Source organism: Ambystoma mexicanum, chromosome 12 (assembly GCF_040938575.1).
Source record: "Ambystoma mexicanum isolate Mex_15411 chromosome 12, UKY_AmexF1_1, whole genome shotgun sequence".
Taxonomy (NCBI): domain Eukaryota; kingdom Metazoa; phylum Chordata; class Amphibia; order Caudata; family Ambystomatidae; genus Ambystoma; species Ambystoma mexicanum.
The window spans coordinates 8,150,379-8,169,671 of NC_090936.1; the positions used below are offsets into that span (position 1 = coordinate 8,150,379).

General features: G+C 46.6%; 1 protein-coding gene across 2 annotated transcripts in view; it reads right to left on the bottom strand.

Annotated features, from left to right (window-relative positions):
- Positions 1 to 19,293, bottom strand: part of SEMA3C (semaphorin 3C) — a 275,215-nt gene that overhangs the window by 40,213 nt on the left and 215,709 nt on the right. The gene's annotated exons all lie outside the window — the stretch shown is intronic.

Here is a 19,293-nt window from a genome sequence, read left to right on the forward strand (position 1 = left end):
CCAAAGATTAGAAAGAACACAATATTCACTGATGCTAAATATTGGATGATTAAAGGGCACAAAAGTCAATATACAATGGAGTGAGCAAGTCTCTAAAGGCCAAAAGGAGAATTGCACCCAGCAAAAGCTGAATTAAATGAGGTTAAAAGCACTGTCGATATGGACAAATTCATGGTCTTGCAACATGTGATGAAGAGCTTGTAAACAAGGGCTATTCATTAGGTACACCGCCATACCACGTTGGATGACGTCATAGATGATGCATCTGGTATTATAAAAGATGGAACTAAATGAAGACGTTGTGATCTTACATGAGTCAACTTGACAAGTGTTTATTCGCCCTGCTTTAATTCTTGAGATTAAGGGAGTATTTTACCATCTCCTTTGAGTCTGTCCGGCTGTTGGGTCTGAAGTATTTTCTTGGTAATTCCATCTAGCACAACAGATGCTTCAAGGTGCTAGAGCAAAACTGCGCCACTCCAGCTCTGTGGGATCGACAGAAAATTACCAATATGCCAATTGCACAAAAGCCTCCGAAATGACGTGTGTTGCAGACCAGAGATTTCAGATTGGCGTCTTGAGATTTGACTTCTAGCGTGGGCTGTGGCACAGGGGGGTGGCTAGTTGTAGTGGCAGGAGGGTGCCATTGCCGTACCCCACCTATGGTGATTCATAACATATTACCATATATCTGGTAGTTAGTGGGTTTTAGTATGGCCCATTTATATGGCCCCTTTGAGCTTGTCTGAAGAATTCACTACCATGGCATGGCATGTCTGAGACATGTGGATCTGCTCTTGGCATATGTTTCTATGCTGATGTTAGCCCCTGTGAGGCTATACTTTACACAGAGGAGATGGCAGAACACAAAGGGCATAGAAAGGAATAATGTGACCATTTGAGGGTCAAATTGGTGTATGATAAAAAATTATAAATATAGATTTCATAAAGTGCAAATGTGTGAGTTTGTGGCTTGGTGAAGCATTGTTCCTTATGCAATTGCACACAATTTCACCAATCTGCACCAGACTTTGCATAGTTACCTGTTAAGAACCTCCAGACATTATTGACTATGTGACATTTGAACCCCCTTTCCCAGGATTTCAGCACTTTCACACATGAGACGGTTGCCTCAAATCGGCAAAACATCAATGTGGTCGTAGAAGGACCAGTCTCAACTCGAGGTCCCTCAAACCACATTTCAAGGCCCTAGGATGCACGGTTTCAAAGATATTCACACGCAATGCACCACAACGAACTTCAACATGCCAAGGTGAGGCGACAGGTGGGGAGAGAGCACAGAAGATCCCAGTATGCAGCAGCACACCAACTCTCGCCTCCCCCCCAACTTCTGTGCAGCAGTTTACTCCAGGGTGCAAAGCACATCAAGCGACTCAAGAAAGCGACCTACAGGATCATTGATTTTCAACAATTGATGAGTGTTATCATGTCGGTCCACAGACCCCGTTTGGAGAATGGGTACTTTTTGCTAGTAAATAATTAAAATGATGTCAGACTGGCTGCACCAGTGGTTTACACCTTAACATATTGTGACTGTGAGCCAGTGGGTAGAAAAACAAAGCCTGTCCTATCTGTCACTTAAGTAGAACTGCCCTTCTCACAAATGCAGAGCGCATGCACTCCTTTCTGAGGGGAGGCACTGCTTCGTTCTACATGTTGGTACAGAGTAAGCGCCTGGGATATTTCTCCCAACTCATTCTATTGAGACTTATGGTCCAGTTTGAGGGATAAAAATCCTGCTTGAAGTAGTCCCTCCCCCACTTGGCGCACTTCAATTGGTCTCAGCCATCAGCTCTCTGCGTCACTCCATTGCTGCACACAGCCTTAGTATATTAGAGTGAACATTGGTGCAGACATCCTAGTCACGGATATTGGAGTGTTTCGCTTTTAAACAGAGCCTGGAACTGTCCAAAACAAGAAAGAGAAAAGGAAGCAAGCACTTTAAACCTGCGCCGCCGCACCTCAGCCCGCACTGGAGTGGAGACATGGCAGTGAGGGCAGACAGAGTGAGCTGAGGGCAGGCAGTGAAGCGGTGGAGTAGCGCAGCACTTCACACCGTCTGCCTTTGTTGCCATGTGTGCACTGCTGTGCAGGGTGAGAATTTAAGTGCTTACATCATTTTCTTATTCTTGTTCCCGGCTCTGTTTAAAGAGAAGCACTCTAATCTCTCCACTAATCCACTGGTTCACCGACTGCATTCAGTTTGCTCTCTCTGCCTAAACTGCCTCTGGACTGCCGCATACGCTAAGGTGCGGTGGCTCGGATTTAAGGCGCTTCCATCCATCTGTTTTTCGTGTTCCTGGGTGTTCTGGGTTCTGCTTAAAGTGAATCACTCCAGTGTTAGAGCGAGCTGAGGGCAGGCAGTGAAGCGGTGGAGTAGCGGAGCACCCGGCACTAACACTGGAGCGATTCACTTTAAGCAGAACCCGGAAGCCCGGAACAGGAATTACAGATGGAAGGATGCCCCTTAAATTGGAGCACCACACTTCATTGCATGTGGCAGTCCAGGCATAGCAGTTTGGGTAGAGAGGCGAGCTGAGGGCAGGCAGTGGAGTCTTGAATAGTAGAGCGCAGTGGCGTAACACAAAATGTGTGGGCCCCTCTGTGAGACATGCTGAGACCCCCTCCCTCTTCCACTCAAGCTCATTAACTAAGCATGGGCCATGCCACACTCCTAGACGTCCTGGACCGCCACACATGCACAATGTGTCTGCCAATTGTGGTGCTGCTGGGACATGCGAATCACCATTATGAGATGCAGGCAGTACAACACCAGCACTAACGTGCACTACCCTTCCATTAATGTTTTCACACAAATTATCACGTACCCCTTTTAAATCACTATTCTTTACCCAACTTGATCACGGGAAATACAATGAAAACAAGATAGGTCAACTTTTATTCTTGCATGCCGGAAACCCTAACCCATGTAAAAATAAATAACAATCAAAACGTTGATTATTCAGGATCGAAAATGACCTGATGGCATTACTTGTTCATTTTCAACAGCTACGAGACCGCTTTTGAAAACTCAGCCACGTTGACAAACTAGCAAATCATAGTCTAGCAACTATATCCCTGTTCCGGAGTTATCACGGCTTCCTCCTCTTCACGACATATGACCACACCAAACGCTTGAGAAAATGCGTACCGGCAAGTAAGTTTGTAACCCGGTCGCTAGGAGAACAAATTTAACCACAATTCCGGTCCCAATAATAGGGACATTAAGGGTATACAATCAATCTCACCACAATCTATGTCCCCCCTACAGGGTCTCAGATTCACAGCCCTGATGAAGGCGGACCCAACCCCTAACCACTACCGCCGAAACGTGACAACTACAGGGAACAGTAACTTACCTGTAAAGCCATTCCTACCTACCAACTTTGGATCACGTTGGCTAACAACCAGATATCTTGTCCAAAAAGACCCTGCACAACTTATGGACCTTTTTAAGAAAGGACCTCTGTTGCATTTGATCGATTAGCAAAATCATATGCACTATATAAACTTATTAATGGACAAATGCTGAAATCTCTTTCATCCCAGAATAATGAACTTGAATTATCACACAAAGTGTTGTTTGTATATGTCTATTGTTTCATTGTTTCATTTACAGTAATTGCTGAAAAATCGACTTCACTCATTTTGTTTATTGTCTTTTGTTAATTATAAATAACTAATCAGAAGAGCCATATGTTATTTTTTTCTGCACTGACTCTCTTCAGTCACTCACTTTACAAAGCAGTAAAACACTCTTTATGTACATCGTATTATTTTCATGTTTAGAGACTGTAATAATGTATACCCACAGACAGATTCACTCCGTGATTACCTATAATTAGGCAACACATTTTCTGTTGTTACAAGTAATTCAAGAAAACAGGCCTAGCAGCTGCATGGCTTGTCTCTCTTGAATACCTAGTGGTTACCAAAATCCAGTGAAGGTACACCTCTAGTTTCATAGCTGCTGGGACATGCTACACACTGCACTAGCTGAAAGATGAGTTTGTTTTAATCTTTGATCGAGCATAGAAGAAAGGGGGATCTGCATGGCTCTTGGCACCCAAATGTACCAGCCAATGACGGGCATGGCCAGTAATACCATGCACATATCTTATGGCATCATTTATCTTCCTACTGCTAGAGCCAACAGATGGCAATATTTTCACGTACCAACATTCTCTTTGTTACTGGCATTAAGAGCAAAGCCCAAATCTCCAGCCAGAGGAAGAAAATGTGTTATTGCTGGCTGCACAAATGTTTGCCCAATCCGTGCACCACCATGTAAAGTTTGGATGAAGTTCCTGTTTTCACGGGGACATTACTGTTGGATTGCATGTTTAACAGCTGTTGAGGGCTAGGTAAATGTTTCATTAACTGCACAAGTGCCCCCACCCTCCCCATGTAAGAGCACACATCATAATGAGCGTGCCACTTATTTACTCACATAATGATCTACCACTATACGTAACAGCTGGACTGTATGTATACACATGCCAGTCTAGCCGCAAAATATATCTTGCTTGCTTTATCATGGATGCCCATTAAAAATGACAGAGCACCTCCTAAGCCTCTTCTCCCCTCTCCCCACCATCCACCCTCCAAAACCAGTTGCTCAGCCAAGCACAAAACCAAGCTCGGATACATTCACTGGTTCATTCACACATCCACCACGCCACCCATAAATCTTACACTCACTCACTCAAACACTCAATCTGTAATACATAATATGCATTCTTGCATTTCCACATCCTTCATAAAAAGAATGTAAAGTGTGTGCACGTGTGAGGGTGTCGCATGTTTGTTTGTTCTTAGCTGTGTTCAGAATTTGTGGCATGACCCCTGAGGGACGCCTCTTCAGCCAGGCCTCTGGTTCCTGTCTCCATGTAGACAGGAGCCAGGAAGCATGAGGAGCTTCCTGCGATGTGCAGTGGAGCACCTCCATCTCGTGTCATCAAAGAAAGCTTTATTTTTGAACTTCATTAGGCCTAGTAGGGCATGATTGGAGGTGCCCGTGCTGTGGGCACTGTGAGAGGTCAGTAATGAGAGGCGGACAACTGCTTGTAGTTCCTCTCATATTATAGACTCGGTAGGGAATCCCCTGGTAGAGTAGGTTTGAGTAGATTTTCTTTGACATTATTTGCATTTTCTGTTTAGAATAAAATAAGGGAAAATCTGCAAGGAAACTCTAAATTGGCCCTCACTATACTTTTCTTCATGGAGAAAGTGATGTTTAGGGACTTAAATCCGTTCTTGAAAAGTTCCAAAGAAACAAAAGTTCACTCAAACACAAAAGCACTGGTAATATTTCCTTCTTTGGTTGTTGCAAACTTCCCTTTCCATGTTCCACAAAGAAGACAGCACCAATGGTCATCCTGGATAACCTGCTTCCAGGATGGAATTGATTAAGTTAAAGCAGAAGTGGTATTTCTGTTTTGAACACTACTTCTTATTCTGTGCACTATGCAGCACCTTTAATAAAACTTGTCAGAATGCTTCTTGTAAGGGGGTTGCTTTCTCTGTGGCACCTCCCTTCTGCAAGGCTCCTTTAGTACTGCTGCAAGTATATTCCATATAGCCTGTGAATCAAAGTGTTCTGACAAAATTATAGACCGCCACAGTTCTACTGGTTCTGCTGCAACCGGATACTTTCAGAATGCATCAGGCAACTTAGACAAGACTCTCCGACCTCCACTGGTGGCAGATCACTCTTCTTTCCTATGCCACAATGAAAGGGCAGCCTCTTTGCCTCTTCTGTCTTTCTTACACCTACCACAGAAATCTATCTAGGATTCTAAAGTGCTTCTCTCTCTCTCAGCTTCACAGATTGATGATCAGTTTTTTTTTAACAAGCACCCAGCTCCCTTCCCCAGCTGTGTGCACACTTTCTTGTTTCCAGTGGTTACCCCAAAGTTGTATTGCCACATTTACAAGGGTGACCAGGTTGTCCAAGTCTATATCAGAGGACTCTGGGTTTATAACCCCTTCAACAAATTCTAAACACTGATGATTTGTATAGTAACGCAAAACTCCCTGTGCCAGTTCCTAACATAAACCGGCACAATCAAAACCAAATGTGTATAGTCTCCCAAAGGCTAGGCTATGCACACAATGAAGGTTTCATGTTGCCAAGCCACCCTTTGGGACTGGATACCACATCATATCACAAACACTGACTCAATTCGTCATCACGCAACATTAAGCGTGTGATCACGTGCATATGCGCAAGTTCAAAAGCTTCCGAGACTTAACCATTATGCAAACACTGATGCCTAACATCTGCGGGACCTCTATGAGGCTTGCCAGTCATTCTTATGTTATGAAGGTATTTTATTAGGTATTTAGCACTCCCACTTCTAGCGAGGTCCCAGGAAGGTCATTGTTTCGATTCATTAGGACAGTGGTTCTCCCTGGGGTATCTTTAAAAACTCATGCAAGCCACTTCATGGGACCATTATGGAAATGACCATGGGAACCCTCCTGCAGCGAAAAGAAGAAACCGAATTTCCCTTCCTATCATTGGGTACAACGCTGGGATGCAGGAACTCAAGGAAGAAAGGCATTCTGGAGCACATCATAGCAGGTAATAGTGGGATGTGTCTTAACAGGGAATACAGGAGCTGCAATTGGGAGACAATAATGTTTCAGTCACTAGTTGAGGTCACTGTTAGGGGGTGTGTCTAGTAGCACTTCCGCCATTAGGGAAGAGGTGTACTGTACTGTACTCTTCAGTCAGTGGTCATCTTTCCATTCCCTTTGGCGTGCATATCCCCATGCAGAGAGATCTCCACGTCATCCCTACCACAGTCAGATCCTTTCTAAGGTGAAACTGTCATGCTCAACTGTCTACTGGCTTGGGTAATGCTTGCTGCTGTAGACAGTTCTGAAATCACCAGAACAAACTATTTCTTCTGAATGTTACAAGAGGCAGGTTCCACTTTGAGCTGAAGTTCAACATCAAAGAATGATCACAGGTGCCTAGAAACAAATTGAATGTAAGAGAATGCAAGTACTTAATACAGCTGTCTGATGTTAATTTCTTACCAGAATACTGTGTTTCCCAATCCATGTTAAAGCAAAGTAAGGTGTAAAACTTAGGAAAAGTCAGCTGCTACTTCTAGAATGATTACCAACAACGTTCTCCCTCAGAAAGGAGTGGTTGCGTGTCTCCTATTAAATTACCATTGGTAATGATGTAAATACAACCATTTTCTTTCTATGTGAGCACTTAAACTTGTGTGGAACAAGTGTGTGATATAATTTCCTTCATCGTGGAGACTTCCCACTTCTACAAATAACTTTACCTGCTCCCACTTCAACGCGGGTGTTAAATTAGCTGGTTACAGTTATCGGCAAGGCTTTTCTTTCTTGTGATTGGAACCGGTGAGTGAAGCTCCGTACTCCAAAACTCACAGCGTTTGAGGACTGCTTCAACTTGCCGACTTTTCTTTGACTTCTACTGCTGCAGGCACTCCTGGGACCCACAGCCCTCTGTAGAACGGGTCTCTCAGATCTGGCTTCGACCATGCAGAGACTCCTTTTCTCTGGCCTCCCTCAGCTTGTTTCTGCGCACGGGCCTCTGGTAGGTACACAACTTCAGCTGTGCATTCACAGCAATTAGGCACAGCTGGAAAGACCATCAACTTCTCACAGTCTTTTCCAATGCAGCCACAGCCAAACAGGGTTTGTGAGCACAGGGCCAACTCAGAGTCTGCAGGTGGACTCTGCTCTTGTCTTGTCCTGGCACCCCTTCTGTAGTCACACTTCCTAGTGAACTGGCAGTCTTGTGGTCTGCTTCTTCTGCTACTGTGGCTGACCTTCCAGCTACTGCTCCAGCTTCTTTCTTCTACTCCTTCCTGATGCAGCCCTGTATGTCTCTCAGGTGGGGCAATTGGCTTCAGGTGCAGGCTCTTACTGTTAATTGCCTGACCCCGGAAAAGGCTGTTAGACCTGTTGGCTTGTCCTTTAACTCTGCATGCTTCTGCAGCTCTCTTTTTTCACCACACTCCTTGAAGGATTCTGGGACATGTAGTCCATTGTAAGGACATTAAAAAGTTTAATCATTGTTAAAAGTAGAAAGGACATTGAAAAACATAGAGACAGGTGGTATAGAAAAGAGATCAGAGAAAGTATAAAGCCCACAATCCCTCTTCTAAAAACAACACATTCATCACTCCTAGTAGCGTGCCCGTGGGATTGAGGAGGACCTTTAAGTTTCTGGATGAAAAAGATGTATATCAAATGATTAACAGATTTAGAAATTTCACTCTTCAGCCTACAGTTAAAACCAAGGTAGTAAAACCTAAAAGTATTAGAACGACGGCAGGCCATAACCTCTTCTGGAAAGGTAGTATTTCTTTCTCTGAGAAGGATACTCTTACAGTGTATCATCCCACAGAATCTGCTCTCTACCCTGGGCCCCGTCTCCTCCCAGGTGATCCCCCCGCAGTACACCCCCCAGTACACCCCCCCGCCCCCCAAGGTTAGGATCAGGAAGCGTCTGCCTAAAGTCTCCACTCAGGTGGCTAGTAGAGGGCAGAGTTCCAGTGGGGATCCGCAGGATTCTACACAGCGCCCAGGCTATGCCAGTGGTGGAGCATCTGAAAATGAGACTAAAGTGAAACACTCCAAACAGAGCCCAGAACAGCCCAGAATAGGAATGAAAAAAGGAATGAAACCTTGCAAGTCTGCATCTTCCCATTTTAGCCAACACTGCAGTGCAGATATGGCAGTGGGGTTAGACAGGGTGAGCTGAAGGCAGGCAGTAGAGCGGTGGAGTACCTGACACTGTCAGGTCTTACTGCAATGTCTGCACTGCCCTGCAGACTGTGGTCATTAAAGAGAAAGAAGTAAGCACTTTAAAACAGAGCCCCGAGCAACCCAGAACAGAAATAAATAAACCACTCCAATTTCAGCGTCTGATACTCCATTAAGTCACTGGTTCACCGACTGGAATCAGCTTGCTTTCTCCGGCTGAACATCCTCATCTGCACTGATGCACAGACGGCGGTGCAGTGCTCAGATTTCAGACATGTCCATCCCTCTGTAAGTCCAGTTCCAGGCTCTTCCGGGTTATGCTGAAAGAGGATCACTCCACCGTTGTAGCATGCTGAGGGCAGGCAGTGAAGCGGTGGAGTAGCGGAGCACCTGACACTAACACAGGAGTGGTTCACTTTGAGCCGAACCCGGAAGAGTCTGGAACTGGACTTACAGAGGGAAGGATAGGTCTGAAATCTGAGTATCACACCTCAGTCCATGCAGCAGTGCAGAGTTGGGAGTTTGGGTAGAGAGCGGGCTGAGGGCAGGCAGTGAAGCGGTGGAGTAGCGGAGCTCCTGACACTAACACAGGAGTGGTTCACTTTGAGCCGAACCCGGAAGAGCCTGGAACTGGACTTACAGAGGGAAGGATATGTCTGAAACCTGAGTATCACACCTCAGTCCATGCAGCAGTGCAGAGTTGGGAGTTTGGGTAGAGAGCGGGTTGAGGACAGGCAATGAACTGTTTGAATAGTATAGCGCATCCCCCCTACTCTTATTCCAGCTTTTGAGAACTTTGAACAGAAAAGTCTTTTTGAAAATGTGCTATGGGGAATAGTCTGACTTTCACTACAAAGAGTGAGAGATGTGCCTTTCATCATGGTCGCAAACAAGGTGCACAATCAAACAGGGGCATCATTTGGTGCAAGAAGTGGCCCTGTAAAATGCACTGTGTACTTTGTTGCACACACATTCCAATCAAACTGCAATCCTGCTTAAGGCTATTTCAATAATTACGGTTTCTGACGTGTCGTTATAAATGTAAAATGTCTACATGTTATAGAATTAATGCTGGTTGGTTGATGCGAAAGTGCAAACAGGCCAGAGTTCCGGCTTTAAAGACACACATGTGAATAACGCTTTGCCTGATCAGTATGTGAAGAAATGCAGAAGATTTCACAGGAAAGTGGGAACTTTGCACATGTAAAAAGAGTGTGTTTGCCAAATCAAAAGGAATTCACCAAGCTCTAGTATATATGTTTCAGCTGTATAAAACCAGAAAGCACCAATTCCTGTATACCACCACAGCGCCGTATTTCTAATATTGTTTGCAATGGAACTTTGTTTTATGTTCGGGCAGGAACCACCAGTACATCTTTTGCAGTTTGCCATGCTTTTCACCGCACCTTGATGAATACTGTATTTGATTTTCTTTTAAATGAGACTTGTCCATGCAAGTCCCTGGAGTCGGCCTTGATTGCAGCCACAACCCAAGGAATTGAGGTCCCAAAACTGATCAGGAGGTTGTGGTTGTATTTGAAGAGAAGTTTGAATGGGCTCCATGCAGGTGAATTTCACCATCTTGTGAATACCACTAATTGAGAGACAGAAGCATATTTGAGCTTCCTTAGTATAATTTCCATAATACTGCTTACTTCCCTTGCACCGCCAGTGAAATCTGTATTTCGACATTAAAGCATTTGTTTTAGGCGTGGTTGCAGCCTCTGTTTAATGTAATATCGAAATCAGTCTCCTTTTCAGTTCATATGTTGTAAAGTGGAACACTCCAATGATAGGGTCTGGTGTTGCACTGAAACACTTGTTCACTGACTGCAATCAGTGCGCTCTCTCTCAATCACTTTCAGGCACCAGGTTACTAAGGGAGTGCCGATGCAGCAGTTCTAAGAAAGACATTAGCATTGTGTGTTTTGGCTCACTCTGTCTCAAAATCAATAAAATGCATTATCAAAAAAAAAAAAAAACAAACAACATAAGCACACTGTCGATACAGGTCATTGATTGTTTCCCACCATTATTTCAGACAACATTTTAAATCTGAGTTCACTGCCCCTTTGCAGGAGCCACATTCGATTCCCCCGCTTTGTTGGTACCCTGGATGTCGAGGCGCCACATTTTCTCTTCTTGTCCGCTTATACAAAGTCACCTTTCAATGGGCGTCTTCCCACTTTTGCCATACTTTATGTGCCTTGGCCGGACATCCTCTGGCCGTGTATACCCTGTGCTCCATTGCAACACAGATGTCTACGTCTGTCGTCCATTGTCCATAACTCAGAGTCGTCTCCGACCCCCATTTTTGAGCAATGTTTCTTTTGATAAGTCCGGTAGTGGTGAACACAAACAGTTTTTCATATCTTGTCAGGTCAACTTCATCGTCTATTCCCAGCAGTAGCAGCTTAGGATCTCTGGGAATCTCTTTGCCTAGGACTCTAGAAAATGTGTTACAACATGCGCCCCAGAACTGCTGAATGTGTGTGCATGTCCACAGTATGTGAAAGAAAATGCCTTCCTCTGTTTTGCATCGCAGGCAGGTTGGATCATTTATCCTTCCCCATTTGTAGAGAGCCACTCTAGGATAGTATACTCTATGTAGTATCTTTAACTGAATCAGCCTGAGCCTTGACGATATGGCTATCTACCTAGGAAACATCAGAGCCATGACCCATTCTTCCGGTAGTATTGCACCCACATCAGTCTCCCATTTGGTCTGTAGTGCTCGCAATTCTGTCGTGCCAAAGGAGTTTATGGCACTATATAGGACCGACGTCACTTTTTGAGTGATTCGCTCCGGGAAAAGGTTCCTTTCTATTGGGGTGAATTCCGGCAATGCGGTCATGTCAGGGAGATTGCCCTGTAGTGCATGTTGCAACTGTGTGTAATGGTATTGTTCGGTTTGGGGAAGTGCGAAGCTGAGCGCCAGCTCCGTGAATGGAATTACGGTGCCCTCTCTCACGACATCACCCAATAATTTTCCATGTTGGGACCAGAGCGGCCATTTGGGGAGATTATATACACCCGGGAGATTTCTGTTATTCCACAGTGGTTGGGCTAGTGACAGCTTATTGCCCCATCCCACAAATTTGTGTGTGTCCGTCCAGATTTGGGTTATATGTGTCCGCATATTGGAGGTGTTTGGTCAGGCCCTTTTCCTATAAAGATATTGCATGACAGGGATTTCAGGAGTGCCAGCTTCTAATGAACGGTTATGCGGCGCGGATTTGTCCCCGTGCAATTGGTCATTCACAATTGTCAATTGGCTGGCCCAATAGTGTGTCTGTATTCGGGGAAGCCCTATTCCGCCCTCCCAAATGGATCTTTGGAGCGTGGCAAGTGCTATGCGGGGGTGGGGGGCCATCATTCCACAGCAACTTCCGGATTGATTGATCTATTTTCCCGAATACGTTTGGGGGGGCGTGAAGTGGGGCATTTTGTAATCTGTATAGGAGTCGGGGCAGGGACATCATTTTAAAGAGCGCTGCTCTGCCTAGTAGCGTCAGGGGGAGGGATGCCCAGTGTTGGGAGTCTTCCGCGAGTCTTGTCATCACTGGGTGTAAGTTTCTGGGGACATAATCATTAAGATTATTTGTGACGAGTATACCAAAGTACTTGAACTGCTCCATTTCAACCTGATAGGGGCATTGTGGGGATATCGCTTGTTCTACCTGCCCCAGCGGGAACAGGATGGATTTAGCCCAGTTAACCTGCAGGCTGCTGAAGGCGCCGTATTTTGGTAGCAATCCGGTCACTATGGGACAGGATCTTACTGGATCGTGAAGGTATACAAGCAAGTCATCTGCATATAAGGAGTCTTTGTCTTCTCAGCTTTCTGACCAGCGGAAGCCCTTCCATGTCTCATTACTTCTCAGTATTATCGCGAGTGGCTCGATTGCTATCCCGAATGTCATGGCTGACAGTGGGCATCCTTGTCTGGTTCCTTTTCCTATTTCAAAGGGGTTTGATACATACAAAGGTAAATGGTTAACTGCTATTAGTGCTTTATACAGTAGTTTGATCCAGCTCATGAATTGGGGCCTGAATCCCATTCTTGGCATTCGATTCGGTGAACTGGGAAGCGATCTGGGAGGTTATGCATTTTCGAAATCTACCGCCAACAGGGCTAATGGGCCCTGAATGGTGGGCGCATTTTCCATCGCCGTATGTAAACGATGCATGTTCATGCGCGTGGATCTTTGTGGCATGAATCCACATTGATCCAGGTGAATCAAGGAGGATATAATTGGCTGGAGTCGGTTAGCTAGTGTTTTCTCTCATCAACACCGAAAACAAAATCCTAGGGAAATCGGTCTATATGAACTGCATCTATCCGGGGGTTTGTCTGCTTTGGGTATTACCACTATAGTGGCTTGTCTCAGGTCTCGTGGGAGGAATCCCTCACTGTGGGAAGTTTCATACATTTTCAGTAAATGTGGTGTAATTATGTTTGTGCCTATTTTTTTCCACGCCTCTACCGGGAAGCCGTTGGGTCCCGGGGTTTTCCTGGGTTGGAGGTCCGCCATGGCTGCGGACAGCTCGTCCTCTGTGATGTTAGTGTCTAGGAGGGAAGTTTGCTCGGGTGTTAGAGAGAGAAGGGTAACTCCTGTTAGGATTGTGGTATCAATGGGGGAGGTCGGTGCTTTGTAGAGCTCCCTATAATAGGAGGCGAACCCCTCCGCGATGTCCCGGTCCACTGTAAACAGTGTGTCCCCTTGTGTCCTAATCGCTCTGACATGTCTGAGCCCTTCATCTCGCTTCTCCATCCATGCCAGCATTTTGCCCGCTTTATCCCCAGTTTCGTACACTCTGGCACGCATGCTGTGTGTGCCTGTTTGGCGTTATCTAGGGCGACGTTCTGTAGTTGATTTTGTGCTAGTTGCAATGCCCGGAGAGATTCTGGTTGGCCTTGGGATATATGAGCTGCCTCTGCACTCACAATTCCGCTTCCTGGATTGATTCAGCCTGTCTTTTCTTATGGGCCGCGATCCAGGAGATAAGTTCCCCCCTTAATACCGGCTTATATGCTTCCCATACGGTTATTGGGCTGCCTACAGAGTGTTCATTCACTTCAAAGTACGATTCTGTAGTTTTTTGTACCTGCTCCAACAGCTCTGGGAAACCCAGGTAGTAACCGTTCAGCCGCCAGGTAGGTGGGGGGGGGGTCGGTCTATCGGTGTTAATTTCTATCATGAGTGGGGAGTGGTCTGATATGCCTCTGGGTAGGAACTGCGCTGCACTTAGGTGTATTTCGGATGTTGGCAGAAAGAAATAGTCAAGCTTTGATAATGAGGCATGTGCCCCAGATAGGAACAAGTATTCCCTCGTGCCAGGGTGTAGGTGCCTCCACACATCTTTCAGTCCCATGGCGTCCGTAAATGTGGCTAATTTGGTACGCATGGAGGGGTTTCTCGTGCGGACGTGTGTGCGATCTAGCGCTAGGTTCATTACCTCATTGAAGTCTCCCCCCACCATCACCAAATTCGAGGCATCTGCAGTAATTACAGGTGTTAAGTCGTCAATAGGGAGGTAAATAAGGTTGGTGGTGCGTAAATGGCTAGCATGGATATGGTGTGCTCCCAGAGAGTCCCGGTTATATGTACATATCTGCCTCCCGTGTCCTGTGCAACGGTTAAGAGTTTGAAGGGCAATCGCTTGTGTATTAGGATCAGAACTCCTCGGGCCCCCATGGAAAAGCCTGAGTGCAATGCTATGCAGTAGTTTGTTCGCTTTAAGAGGTTGCAGTTCGTGCCCGCTAAGTGGGTTTCCATTAGGAAAGCTGTGTCTGGCGCATGCCGATTTAGTTGTAAAACAAGGCGCCTCTTAATGCTACTGCCCAGCCCGTTCACATTCCAGGTCATAATCTTAATGGACTTGGTGTTATGATGGAATCCAACAACAGGAATATCAGATAGGCATTGGGTGTGACGGGTTGTGCTGTGTGTGTCCTGTGGTAGTGAACCTTGTCTAGGTCGGGATCTGGCTCCCACCACAGAAAGTGTGCTGTAACTTCTGTGCCTGAGTGGAGCCACGGGCCATTTTAAAACAAAGAAATAAACAAACAACTTCTGATGCAGCTTCAAACTCCCCTACCCCCTCCCCATACTCCGCCCCAACATGAAGTATCTGTCGCCCGAATATCAGTCCGAGCTCGCCAACGGTTTGCTCAGACAACAATTAACAACCCCTACAACTTCTACAACTGTTCCCAAGTAACTTGGACGCACACACACCCCTAAACGGCCGCTATATGTTTCCTCATCCGTGTCAAATACCTTGCTGCGTTGTTTCCATTGGATGCCCATCCCCCGTCGTGGGAACCGCCACTTGGGTGATCGCTGCTGCCTTGTGTCCCCTCTCAGCCCTCCCCCTCAAGTGGTGGCATAATGTCATCACGGTTCGGTGGATGGTCCAGGGGGGTCTCTGGCCGGAGGATTGCCAGGGTGCGCGGGCCTGTTTCTTCGATTCGGTCTCCAGTCGCCATCTATGTGTAGTTCTTCCCACCTCCATGCCTTTAGGGTCAGTGAAGTGGACCGTCGTCCCTTTATGGAAAATTTTCAGTTGGGCTGGAAAGATTAGGCCATCTTTGACATTCAGAGAGCGCAGCTGTTTTTTGATTTGCTCAAATGATTGCCTCGCCTTTTGCACTTCTCTTGTATAGTCCGGAAATAAAGCAATTCTGGAGCCATTGTGGGTTATCGAGCCCCACGTGCATGCCATTTGCAGCAATGCGTCCCGGTCCCTGTAATTTAGGAACCTTGCCACCACCGTGGGCGGTGGGGACCCAGGCGGGGGACGTCCAGTGGGCACTTGGTGAGCTCGTTCTATTGAGAAGAATTTGGAGAAACTCTTTTTATTGAACAGATCAATGAGCCATTGCTCCAGGAACAGTTCGATGCAGTCACCTTCGGCCTTCTCAGGCAAGCCTAGAATGCGTACATTGAGATGGAACAATCTGCCCTCTCCTTCGTCTACTCTCGCTTCCAGTACCTTCAGGCGGGCCGTGGTTCTATGCAGTTGCTGCTCCAGGTTCCTCAGTACGTCCTCTTTCCCAGATATGCGCTGCTCATCCTCACTGGTGCGGGACGTCAAGTTTTGAAGGTCGTAACGTAGTAGCGAGACATCCACGCTTATTCCATCGATTTTCTGTTTCATGGAGGCACGGGAATCGGCGATCGCCGCCATAATGTCCTTCAGAGAGATTGCAGCGAAACAATGGAGGAGGAAAGAGGAGCAGTCTTGCTCCACCGGTGCATTTGCTGCGGCAGTGCTGAATTGGTCAATTTTGCTTTGAGTACTGGTTTTTCTGGATTTTTCTTTTCCCATGTCAGAGGTCTTTACACAGGAGTTTCTGCGTAACATGTGCTGCCAATGTGTCTGGCGTCCGATAAACACCTTCGATTTGGGCGGCTGTGTGCTGGGGGCCAGATAGGGCTTGGCACAGGGATAAGTCTTGGTTTGAGGCGCCTCCAGCCCTTCCTTGTTCAGGCTCCTCACTTACTCTCATGCGGTGGTGCAGCCGTGTGCCGCGTGCAAGGCGTTCGAGGGAGTTTCGTCCATGATCTTTGCCCCTTCAACTGGGACTGTCCTCGTATGCGTCCTCTTCAGGCGTGACACTTTCTCTCCCCCGGATCGTCTGGTGGATGAGTGGGAAGCATGCCACTCCTCTCAGCGGGACGGATGTCAGGACGGAGGCGAGGAGGCCCTCCTCTCCCGGACAAGCCCCGCGCAGCCCCACTCCGTGCTTCGCTGTATGTTACTGTCCACCTGCATCTGGCCCGCACCAGGGGATGTCCCAGGCCTGCTCCCCGCACCTCTCGTCCCCTTTAGCCGGCGTCCGTTCACAATCTCGTATCTTTGCTGCGTAGGCAGGTTTACATCGGCGCCATCTTGGAAACGCCTCCTCTGGACACTTTGGGGAGATCTCTGTCCTTCGGTCGCCTCGCTGTTGCACTTTTCACTACGGTTTCCTCCCGAAAATTTGCAGCAGCGGTCCCCCTCGCCGAGGGTCTGATTAATAATTGTTGTTCGACACGGATGGCAGGTGATTTAAGCAGGATGTATGTAGCGGGCCCGGGAGCTCAAAGGCTCACGTCCACATCGTTCCGTAGCTGGCCATGCACCCCATCTTTTGGCTCACTCTTGAGTGGGTTCGAATATGAGACACTTGATTGAGACAACTTCTTTTCTGTGATGAAGAATCTTCCCATCTGGTACACGCCCCCCTTTGGTAGATGTAAAATGCAAATGTAATCGTGTGTGATGAGTATCGCCCAGATTATTCATTACTGTCCTCCCTTCTTCACAGTGCAGCGAGGCAAATGAGCGTTTTCATCATTGTGTCGGACCTCCCCCCATTTTGATGCTACATTAACGAAAGGTGCACATTGTCCCTGGCATCTACCCCCTAACCACCATCGTACCGCTGATGTGAAAGTCGCTCCTCCATGAGGCAACCCTATAGACTCTGCCCTGACGACGTCACAGCGGTGATGAACGTGCAGACACTAGCTTCAGCCCTGATATAATTTGCCTTCTTCATGATTACAGCTCTTAGTTGTTCCAAAGCACATGGGTGCATCAGACATGAATCACACATATATCCGTCATGAAGATACAAAAACAGTAGGTTAAACTGCACTTTAACATGAACAAGCATTTATCCACCTGGTTAGATAACATATACTTCTTTTTCTATGCTGAAACACAAGTCACACAGGAATACACATGAAAGCTTGACTAATGCACAGTGCAACTAAAAATGAGTGGCCATTTGAACCAAGATGGATGGCGCAGCCGCATTCAGGTGAATTTGAGAAATCGAGAAGCCTTGAGACTGCAGGGGCACCCTGTCCCAGAGCTGGCAGAAAAGCCAAGCCTGAACAGCTCAGACAACCTTGGAAACATGTGTGCGCTTGCTATCAGGGAAAGAAAGGTTTGGGTTACGCACCCGAAAGGTGCAGATGTTAAGCTGATCTCAGGCATGAGACACAATCCTCTCAGAGGAGGCAAAGAAACAAATGTTGCTGGAAGGTCAGATTCCCACCAACTCAGACCAGACATCAAGGAGAAGGTAGCCTGGGCGCCTCCCTAGAGGCCAAGTGAGGTAATGACACTCGCAGTAAAAGGGCTGAAATCCTCAGAAAATATTGAGCAGAATGATTGGAAAATGCTGTCTCTGCACACGTGACCTGCAGCTGGAAGATAATGCCGATTAATAAGGTCCATAGAGGGGAAGACAGAGACCTTTGTTTCCATCCAGGGTGCCAAGGCTGAGAGAGCCACCATTGACCAATCCCTCTCCAGCTTTGTTTCCCCATGTGAGAAATGGCTGCAACACTAACGTTCGTCGAATCGACATCGGGGAACATTGTCTAAGACCACCTACAAAAAGACACAGAGTTGCTAGATAAAGCTTGACCAATTGGCTTACTAACCCGCTCAAGAATCCATAAATTCCTTAACCAATCCCCATCCACTTTAGATCTTCGGAAATATCACAAGTAATAGTTATGTCACCTTTCCTTGTAAGCTGTCAACAAGCGTGAAACGAGTCGAGAGATTAGTGAGAATTACCAAACAGAGACAGCAATGGATATCACAGCAACTTCAACAAAGCCCTTTGATTGTGTATAGGCGCTATACAAATAAATGATCGGTCAATCAATGTGTTTCATTCAATCAATTACCTCGTGTTGTCTGGTGTCCAGTGGAATGAAAAGGTTGCTCCTCCTCTCATACATCTGCATTTTGAGTAGCCTGAGTGCTGTGTGCCCCTCTCCCCCTGCACCTTTCACCTGTTTAGCCCCCTTGCAGTTACAATCCGTTGGCCAGGTTTACAATAGCTCGACAATATTTTAAAGCTACCAATTGCACAGCACATTTCCCAGCATACCTCTTCACAACGTTATGTTCCTCTTACACAACATTGCAGGACAGCGCTCACTGCAAGGCCTTGAGCAACTTCTCCAACTGTGTTCTTAGCCTTGTCATATCACATAATATAATGCCATTGCAGAGCAGGAGAGGGGCTGTAACTGGTGTTAAGCCCCTCATCATCAAATGACCAGCAAATGTCTGTAAATATATCCTTTGAATGCATATACGTCCTCACCAGTATAAGAGTCTGGAAATATGCAAATGTTTGCCTGTTACTTGGCCTTCCAAGAATGTGGGGGGGTGAATCACAAGAACCTCTGGAGCCTGGACGAGCCTACATGAGCACGAGGTGGGCCCTACTAGAAGTAAGTACGCTATTGCTTAACATTTAAGTCCAGGCAGCGAAAGGAATTCAAACTGTAAACCAGGGTAGACAAACTTCAAGGAGCGCATTAAAGCTCAACTCTCCATCTTGAAAATGTGACAAATTTCCCATGGCAATTGCCTCACAACACAGCTCTTTCCCAGTGACAGAGGCACTTCTGTGCATGCACTTTCACTCGCAGCGAGGTGGTCTAGCAAGCAAAGGTTTCCCAGCCGGCAGAGCTGGAAGTATTTAAGGCC